Below are 10,876 nucleotides of genomic sequence, written 5' to 3' on the forward strand. Positions count from 1 at the left end.
CAGCAACAATCAGTTACTCCTGCATTATCAATAGGGAACAAATGTTTGCTAGGAACTGTACTACATAGCAAGATTCCACTGTTGTAGCTCATGGATCTTTGATCTGAGCACACGGTAAGGAATTAATTTGTACATGTCAAGTTTTTTTCTTTCATAATCTTTCATAATCGCCTAAACAAAGGAAATTAGCAGCATTGGAAGTCGATTTACTAGAAAGTCATTTTTGGAAAGAAAAAGCTTGAAGTAACTGGGCTGTGTGGATAATAGACTTTTTCGAGACATTTTCCTGGTAGAAGTGTTTGGCTGGCGGAACACACACTGAGATGAAATGGATTAACTGGTTGTTCTGGACCTCTGGGTGTTATGGCCCCCCCCCCCCCCCCCGTCAGGCCAACTGAACTGTTTTTAGTTTAGGGTTATGAATGTAAGTCAGCCTAGATATGTGCTCCTCCCCTACACCACCCCCTAACACACACACACACACGCAATCTCCCTCCGCTACTGAATGTACTCAATGAGAGTCAGAAACACCAGTGACCCAGTCACATTACCAACAGCGTGTTCCCTCAGCACTGTGTGTGTGTGTGTGTGTGTGTGTGTGTGTGTGTCTGAGCCAGCCAGGACCAGTTGACGGCTGGCTGTGTTCAGCTTCTAAGAATAGGAGCCCTGGTCAAGTCATGTGCCCACTGCGCCCATTTCAGGAAATTTCTTCCACCACTGGTCTCATTCACATCGCCCAGTCAGATATTAATCACCGGCACTAGACAGAAACCACGAATCTGCAAGTATGTTTTCCAGGAATGATTGACAATGATGATGATTGACAACCATGAATTTTTTGAAATTCTACGTACAATGGGGGTTTAGCAGGTTTCAAGGACCCAAGTGTTTTGCAACTCACTCAGCACATACATGACATGGAAACTTTACATTCAAGAAAGAAAAAACGTTGTTGTTGTTTTTCCAGGGCAGCAGGGATAGACACCCTGATCCGCACTTACCAACAGCTTCAGTGATCAGAAATAGAAATAGGAAATGATTCCTACAGCGCAGTGGGAAGCCAGTTTTTATCAGCAGCAGGAGCAGTAGTCAAACTAGTAGTAACAGTAGTAGTAGTAGTAGCAGTGGTTGTATTAGTAGCAGTAGTAAGTATTGCAATATTTTTTTCCATGATACTCTATTGATTTTCCAGCCCCTCGTATCGATACATAAAAAAAAAAATATTCATGTTTTAAACGGATGTAAAATGTCCTTAAATTTCCCTCAAATCCCTTTAAATTAAATAGTTTTGACTCAATTTGTCCGCTGAGTTATCAATATAATGTGATGTACATATTAGACTACCCAGGTGGTACACAGCAAGTTGTATTTTCAGCTCTATTTTTAAATTTTCAGTAAATTATGTAGAGTATTGCAATGTATCGCAATATGTATCGGATCGTAATGTATCGTGATACAATCGTATCGTGAGGTCCTTGCCAATACCCAGCCTTAAGTAGTAGTAGCAGCAGCAGGAGTGGCAGTAGTAACAAGAGTAGTAATATTAGAAGCAGTAGTAGTAGTTGTAGTAGTAGTAGTAGCAGCAGCAGTGGTAGTATTAGAAGCAGTAGTTGTAGTTGTAATAATGACCTTGATTTCTGTACTTTTCAAAACAGAAATTACAAAGTAAGCAATAAAAGAAAGCTAGAAAAAAAATGGTAATAATGAGGAAAAAAGTAAATAAAAAAGTAGTAGCTGTGGTACTACTACACCTTAACTGATTTTGAAAATACAGAAACAACACTTTTTCATGCATGAAACTGACTATTAACCCCCTGAACTCCATACATGTTTTCATACCCATATGTTAATGTCACATACATATTGTGTATCTGCTCACGCCAATGCTTAATTGAAACTATATCACGTTTATATTGAGTGAAATGTTCAAACCCAAGACGCCATGTTTTTTTGGCTGCACCATTACATTAAATGGAAAATATCTGGAAAATATATCCACCATTTTATACACATTTTCATGTAATTGAGCATGGCATATTTGGTATCTTTGGAAACCTTGGGAGGGGCAGCACAGTGGCTCAGTGGTTAGTACTGTGGCCTCACAACAAGAAGGTCCTGTGCAACCTGTGTTTGTAATGATGGACCCACCGGTAGGACCAGCAGGGTTGAAGAGGCTTTTGAAAAATCACTTAAATAGCGATTGGCTAAGTGAAAAATAGAATTACTTTTATGAATGGTACACTAGAGATCAAACACAGTCTTTATGTTGCATGCTAGAGAAAGTTTGTCTCTTTCCTTGAGGTCTGCACGGGCCTGTTTTTTTTAAGACCCCTCCCGCCTGCACAATCACAGTGCTTAAAAACAGAACTCCACCTAGCCGGGAAGCTGGGTCACATTAAACAAACGCACAATCAAATGCCAGCTGCATGTTATGAAACTCTTAATATTTACACTTTGTCCATTCACAGGATGATTGAATGACTTTACATGCTTAGTGCACTAACAATATTGGTACAGTTAACCACATTTAAAGTTGCCAACAAATTTGAAATGACCTCTTCGGTTAAGCATGCCCTAACCACTCTATCTCTGTTTCTAGATCTTTAGAAGTGTCTCTAAGAAGTGGAGAACATGCCAGTGTTTTAATACCACATTCTTAATATTGCTGGTTTTGTGGAGTGCAAGTGGTACAGTGAATGAGGCCTGTGTCAGATGTAGGTTTCTTTTTGGAATGAAGGCAGAAGTCACAAGATTTAGATGCCACTTTGTTTTCGGCAGACAGCAGCCAGTCCTTCTTATAGCCTCTGGCTCTAAATTTGATCAACATGTTGTTTAGTCTTACAAACAAAAGGACAATCCAGGCAGTCCAAATATAAAAATATAACCACGAGGAAGAAAATATTTAAAAAGCCTTTATTGTAGTGGCTAAATCATTAAAAAAGCCAACATGTTTTGACCACTGTAGGTCTTCTTCAGGGCTTTAAAAACAGACAACACGGGTGTGGCCTCACCTATATAATAGCAACAGCCAATGGGAGGCAGTCACATGACCCAGATAATAACTTGACAGGTGAAACAAATTGAAAATAATGAAAAGAATATATATAAATAAAACAAAATAACATGAGATGAGATTATACAGAAATATTACATGTACATCATAAACGGGATCTATCTATCTATCTATCTATCTATCTATCTATCTATCTATCTAGATATCTGGGTCATGTGACTGCCTCCCATTGGCTGTTGCTATTATATCGGTGAGGCCACCTGCTAGAATAAACACTACCTTCTCCTTATGGAAAAGACTTGGTCTCTCTGAATTTAAAGTTCTCTACTAGTACGGATCTTCTCAGAATTTTATATTTCTCAAAATTTCAACCTTCCCCGCTCATTTTCGATACCTCCATCTTGATCCAAACTTCCCCAATGCACCACAACCATCTGCTATAGACAGCATCCTCGAAATTCCCTCCAATCTAAAAGGCCTCATCTCAAGAATCTACTTCAGTAAATCATCTCCTGGAGATGCTTCTCCAATTAAAGTGAAATGGGAGGAGGAACAAGGGAACGTGATACCAGAGGATTCCCAGAATGAGGCCCTAAAGAGAGTTAATGGGAACAGATCCTGCGCTCAACTAGGTGTAATTCAATTCCAGGTATTGCATTGCACCCACCTTTCCAAGCCTAGGCTTGCCAGAATTTACTCCAACGTGGATGGGAATTGCAGCAGATGTCATATCACTCCGGAGACCCGGGCACATATGTTTTGGTCATGATCTGATTATTGGTCAGTTGTCTTTAAAGGCATACTGAGCAGGATTTTCCCCCTTGAAATGGCATTAACTCCTACTCAATCATTACTTATGGCCCATTGGTAGTCTGTGAAAGTGTGTGTGTCTGCAAAGAGCCTGCCGTCTGCCTGGATTTTCTTATTTCTGAATTTTCGGGACGTTTCTGGGCGTCAATCTTTTGGCAGTGGGTGTGTCCTGCAACCCAAACCACTGCTGAATCATTTTATATCTAAAAGCCACGCTGCCTAATGCAGAGTAACTGGAGTTCTGGCCAGAGCTAGTGTGTATCATGAGCTGGAAGCTAGCTACCGTTGTTAGCGTAGCTTCTTTGTAGTAGAAAAGCTGATAGCTAGGCTAACCGGCAGCTACCTGTCCAACAGAAAACAGGCCAACTCCGTGTTGCTCTTCATCCCCATCCTCTCCTTCAATACTCGCCAACAGGTGAAAGCAAACAGATTCACTCTCGTTTTGGAACAAGTCTTTTCTGTTTGGCGTTTTGCCTCGCTGTACTTTTTTACTGGTTTTTACCATTCTGGCAACCACAGGGAGGCGGGCTCAACTTTGAAAGTTGTGTTTACAAGCCACAAGCAGCAAAATCCTACTCAGCATGCCTAAGACCCTCTCAGAGGCATTAATAATAATAATAAATAATAATAAACTTTATTTATAGAGAATTGTTTTTAACACAAGTTACAAAGTGCTTTACAAGATTAAAACAAATTACAATAAAAATGAAATGAGAGTAAAAGAGACACCACACAATTTAAAAGAGCACAGTAACAGAGGGTTAACGAAGTAAAACCATTAAAATAAAAAATAAAAGAATCAACACAAAACACAAAACCGCCAGAAAAATCGCCCCCTTACTCTATTTGCCCATAGGAGGATCTTGTTGCAAACACCTCACTGTGGATGAGTGATCTGATGTTCCACTTTAAACTGGAAAAAATTAAATATACACTCAGAGGGTCCAGAGACCACTTCTACTCCAACTACTCCAACTCCAGTTAATTGATGATATTTGTGTAAGGGTTCCATGGGCATGTTAAGTTAAATGATGATATTTATCTATTAGATCATGATGGATTCAGTCAGAGCCTGTCTGTTTTCATTGTCAGCGTGTTTGTGTTATTTAAATGGTGTCAATTGTTATTGTTTTAGTTACAGTAGATGTGCATTATGATGTGTTATGTTAGTGTATTGTAATGAGTAGGGTGAATGTGTATTTTTGTATTGTCGCCATGTAAATTATGTGGACCCCAGGAAGAATAGCTGCTGCTATGCAAAAGCTAATGGGGATCTTAATAAACAAACAAACAAACAAACAAACTGGAACTCAGTGATGTATTATCTCAACAAACTAAAATCCCTCCCTTATAACCCATGAAAGTGTTGAATGACGACATGTGCGTCAACACACAGTCCAACACAACCGTTTCATATATTTTTCTAGAATCCTCATTCAGAGATTAACCTTCTTTTTTGTTTTTTTTGTCTTTTTCCATATTGGGATGCACGATCAGGGATTTGGTGGGAAAAAAAAGACTTTGAATGTGGGCATTTTAACAAGAACATGAATGCTTCTAAGTTGTCATCCCATTCTTCCCATATGACATGAACAGGGCATTCTCTGAGCTCCAAGTTCCCCGACACGTAGTTCTGTGATGTCTGTAGACAATAATCAACATGGCAGCATTCATAGTGAATGGTAAAATAAGTGTTTTAAGCTTTTAGACAGACTTTCAGGTTTCTGTTTGTCCATAGAATAAGCAAACATAGGGCTAGATCATTAAGAAATAAAATAAAAGAACATAAAATAAACACTCACCTTATGCGCCTTGTCTCCTCTTCATGTGCTTTGACGAGAGATGTCAGCTCTTTAGTTTTCATTTTATCTTACTATACCTGGATGACTGAAATGAGCGTACACAGACACTGAAGACAGTCATGTTTTGTTTTTTTTATTATAGATTGCCAGTCCAGCAAAGTGGTGATAGTGTGGTCATTTAAAAATGTTTAATGAAGTAGAATCCTTTAATTCAAATATAAGCTTATTTTGTCCACGAAATGAAAAGCCACAAACTCAGTTTTGTTGTCAGTGTTGTTTCTGCATTTTGTGGACAAAATTAAACAAGTAGTAGTAGTTGTAGTAGTATTAGTTAATATTAATAATGATTAAACGGTTCATAGCTGTTATCAGGAGTGTTGTATCTTAATACTACAGAGTCAGTCTGGGCATGTTATATTGAATCCTCTTGAAAATCACATTACTCTTTAATTTAATGCTGCACAGAACTCATTTAGATGTTGATTGAGGGATCATGGTAGGTCACCAGACCAGCAACCACTACGGCTCTGCAGATGGAAAAATCTAAGTTGTTCATTGAAAAAAGAAAATTATTAAAAAAGTGACTGGCTGGCAGAATGGTATAGCGGTCAGAGAGACCATCACATAATGTAAATTAACAGGCTTGATCCCCCACATCTAATACCACATACACATGTACATACTGGATACCACATGGTTTCGTTTATACTTCAGCCGTGAGCCTAATCCATATCCGATGGTGGAAGTTTTCACCTGTATCCTTCCTCAGCTCCGCCCAGATCAAAACAAAACTGTGCGCTATTTCTCCTCCCAGTTGGAGATATAACATTTTGGGAGGAGTATAGAGATTATGTATGGCTTGGAGAAACATTTGCATTTACAGTTGGTCTCAAACCACCTCCCAAGGATGGTTTAAGCAGTCAGATTTTAATCTGTCCCCAGTTTGTCTTGGGTGCACTTACACCTGCATTTTTAGGTAACACTTTACAATAAGGGCCACTAAGTTAAGGGTTAGTTAATGCTTAATAAGCATTAACTAACCCTTAATTAACAGTTAACTAATGTGTAATTTACTAATGGTGTTCATGTTAACTAAGGTATTAATTTATACATTATTTAATAGTTTATAAAGATGACTTAAATAATGTATAAATGAATACCTTAGTTAACATGAACACCATTAGTAAATGATTACCAGACACATTAGTTAACTGTTAATTAACTTAGTGACCCTTATTGTAAAGTGTTACCCATTTTTATGTGGATAAGTGCATCGGATTACTATCTGATCACTCAAGATGCTTTTTAATGTGAGATGTAGGGGAGAGCGGGGTAAGATGAGCAAGTTTTTACTCAACATGTTTTCTTGGCAAGGAAAAATGAGACAGAACTAAAATGCTTGTTTCAGGATGTTGACTTTCAAATTAACTGGTAAGAATGCAGCTAAATGTAAGAAGAATGAAAATATCCCCATGGATTTTGGCTCAACTTACCCCATAGCCACCTTTTTGAAAAAGTTGGCCTACACACTAGTCACTGTTAACCTTTTGCCAATTAATTCATGTGGTTTTAGTCCTTGGTAGTAGACCAACATTTATTGTATATATGTTTAAATGTAGCTAAATTGTATTGAGACAACAGCCATTAAACAATGAATGTAAAACAAAAAAACTTTTTGTTGCAAAGAACAGTTTTATTAGCATAAAATGTACTTACTACTTGCCCTGTGTGGCAGTTCCATCACATCCAGGTTGAAATGGAAGTCTCTTCCTAAATGCCTGCTCACATGGACACATAATGCTTACCACTGCTATGACACGAGGGGGGGGTTCAACTTACCCACTCTAAACACACACCAAAACGTACCTGTTCACTTGCTGTAAGCTGTTCTGGACAGATGTAAACAGATGGAGAAAACACCTCTACATTCCAGAAAAACCTTAAAGGACAGGTATAATTTGCTTTTTCAGCAATTTTATATAATTACCTGGTGTCTATAAAATACATCTGATACGTTTTTTCAGTAAAAATCGTTTAGTTATAAAAGGGTCACTAAGTTAAGGCTAGTTAATGCTTAATAAGCATTAACTAACCCTTAACTAACAGTTAACTAGTGTGTCTGGTAATCATTTACTAATGGTGTTCATGTTAACTAAGGTATTAATTTATACATTATTTAATAGTCATCTTTATAAACTATTAAATAATGTATAAATGAATACCTTAGTTAACATGAACACCATTAGTAAATGACACATTAGTTAACTGTTAATTAAGGGTTAGTTAATGCTTATTAAGCATTAACTAATTGTGGCTTTGGTACACAAAGGGCTTCTATACATTGTGAATTACATAAATGCAATGGCCTTGGACAGTATTTTCTGTGATAGCATTTGATTATGCCTATGTATGTACACTGAACTGTAAATGTACACATGAACAGTAAAGCTGCCATGAAAAACCAGGAAAGGCGTCACTTCTCCACCTCAGACTGTTGACTTTGTTCTCTCCTCTCTCTCTCCCTATACTAGAGCACATGGCTTTAATCCCATCCACACCAGACGCTTTGAAGCTGGAATTTCTCCTGAATTCACATTCATAAACATGTCTATTCTCAGCTCTGGGCACTGTGTCAAATAGACTATGGAGAAAATGTATAAGCACGTTCCTGTCATAGAGGAACGCCGGACGTTATTTCTGCTGCAGGAGCAAGATGAAACTCTGGCTTTTATCCGTACTGAGGAGAAAACATGCACAAGACCAGAAATATGCACTCAATTCAAGTTAAAATCCGTCTCGGCTGTTAATTTGATAAAAAATATCAGTGTGCGGCTGCTTTGGTGAGGATTACTGCTGATGTTAATAGGAAACTATGGTTTCACTGTGATAGAAGTTCATTCCCTGCCGTGTGCTATTGGCAAGAAATCAAATTAATCAAATTTAATTTATCTGCTGGTTGATGCTGTGCCTGTCACACAGTGTCTGCACAAACCCTGTAGCAGACACATAATGTAGGCCACCAACCATCATGATGTATTTCACACATCTCATTGTAGTGAACAGAACTAACCGATGGAACACTGGCTAATACTAGTGGTGCTACACATTAGAGGTCTTCATGGGCCTAGGATCCGAGACCCGACCCGGGACCCGTATGGGTTTGTGTCCACGTTTATTATGGTCAGTCGGGTCCGGGTCGGGTCCCATTCTATTACCGCGGGTCCCGGGTCTGTTTATCATTATGTGTAATACCCGAGTGGCTCCAAGAAGACCCGTGATCAGCGCTGATCACGTGACGAGATGAGGACCGCATGGAAGCGTGTGTAACTTGACGATTAAGGCTGACCTAGGATCAGATTACAAGAGCGAAAATAAGGTGAAAAAAACGTTGAGCAGCGCCAGTGAGTCGGAGCGGAGGAAGAGCCATACGTGATATTACGACCAATTTATCACCGCAGGAACGCAAAACTGTCCAATATAAACAATTGTATTGCAACTATTGTTTAATCATCCATTTAACATGCAATTTAATTTCCTTGTCACTTAGCCTATTGTAGCTACGTAGCTGCTAGATTCCATTATGGAGTCTCACTGCCATCTACTGGACAAACTGTAGAACGGGACAACTTGGCAAGTCTTTCTGTTATTTGATCTCCTTTTATTAGGCTACCATATGTATTACTGGGTAAGTATAATTATCGGGTCCAATTGGATCTCGGAACGAATTTCCCGGGTCCATTAGGGTTCGGGTCCATCATTTTGGACCCGTGAAGACCTCTACTACACATGCTGAATGTATGTACTGTGTCAGGGATGTAGAATTTACCACTTTTTTTTATTCGAACCCAGGACTTCACGGTTACATGGCATGTGCCCTAGACTAGCGATTCTCAACCTTTTTCATATCAAGGACCCTAATTTAGTCCACATTAGGGCCACAGACCCCCATTTGATGAGATTTTGTCTCTCAAACCCAAATCTGAGAGTATTTTTATTGTTAGATATGATTTTGTCCAGAATTCCATGACTATCTGTATTGTAGGTAGAGAGATAACAGAGAAACTATGATCAAAACAGTCATTCTTCTACATTCTCTAATTGTGTAACTTCCTCAAGGTCCCCTGGTGGTCCTCGGACCCCACGTTGAGGACCACTGCTTTAGACGGTTGAGCCACCAGAACTTTTTTAGGCTGACATAAATCTTTATGTCATGAATTCATAGTAAACATCATAGTAAGTAGTATGACGCTTTTGTTAAATTATGTTAAATGAGGATGTGCCTTTTGAGGGAAAAAACAGGAATATTAGGATATTCGATACGGTGGGAAATATTTAGTGAATATTGTGATATTAGATCATCTCGAACATCGGATTTAGCGATTTAAGTGATTCTGGTTATTTGATACCTTGTCGGGGGGGGGGGGGGGGGGAGTTATTGCCAGTTCAGTGACTTCAGTGACCAGATCCTGGACCAGGGAAGGCGTCGCTGAGGTTGAAGCGCTCCAATAAAATCCCACTGAATCGGGATCAGAATCCATTAATCGGTTAGTATTCCGGTGCTGAGGCGGCCTTCAATAGCCGCTCTCGACAGCAGGACACAGATTTACCTGCGCTGTCACATTAAGAGCCCCTCAGACCTCCTCCTGTCCGGGTTAACACAGAGGGAAGTTGGGGGGCGGGGGGCGGGGGGGGGCGTCACAGAGAGACAGGGAACGGAAACGCCGGCAACACCCCCGAGGGCAATCCACTATAAAACACCATGGTGTTTAGGGAGAGAAAGCTATGCCCGGTGCCACCGAAACCTACTGCCAAAAATCCGCCAGTGTCAGTTTCCCTGCGTGTGTGTGTGTGTGTGTGTGTGTGTGTGTGTGTGTGTGTTGTGTGGTGTGCAGCGGAAGCAGTTTGTTCAGAGTTCTGTGGGTGAGGGGAACCTTGACCCAGTGATGGATGACATGGTGGATAACGCCCCCAACCTGCATGCCCGCACACACACACACACACACACACACACAGCCTGCATGGAGAGAAAGTGTGTGTGTGTGAGGGAGGAGAGAGTGGAGGAGGGAAAGGGCAGAGAAAGATGTATAGGGAAACAGAGAATACATAAGCAAGAGTGAGAGAGAGAGAGAGAGAGAGAGAGAGAGAGAGGATGCAGAAAAGAGTGACAGAAGAGGGGGAGAGGGAGAGCCTGGAGACTCTCTCTCTCACACACACACACACACACACACACACTAAGGAAGTAGGAAACAGG

This window comes from Centroberyx affinis, unplaced genomic scaffold (assembly GCF_046629955.1).
Source record: "Centroberyx affinis isolate AG114_WGS23_722 - 3 ecotype Tasmania unplaced genomic scaffold, CSIRO-AGI_Caff_v1 ptg006505l_1, whole genome shotgun sequence".
NCBI classification, from domain to species: Eukaryota; Metazoa; Chordata; class Actinopteri; order Beryciformes; family Berycidae; genus Centroberyx; species Centroberyx affinis.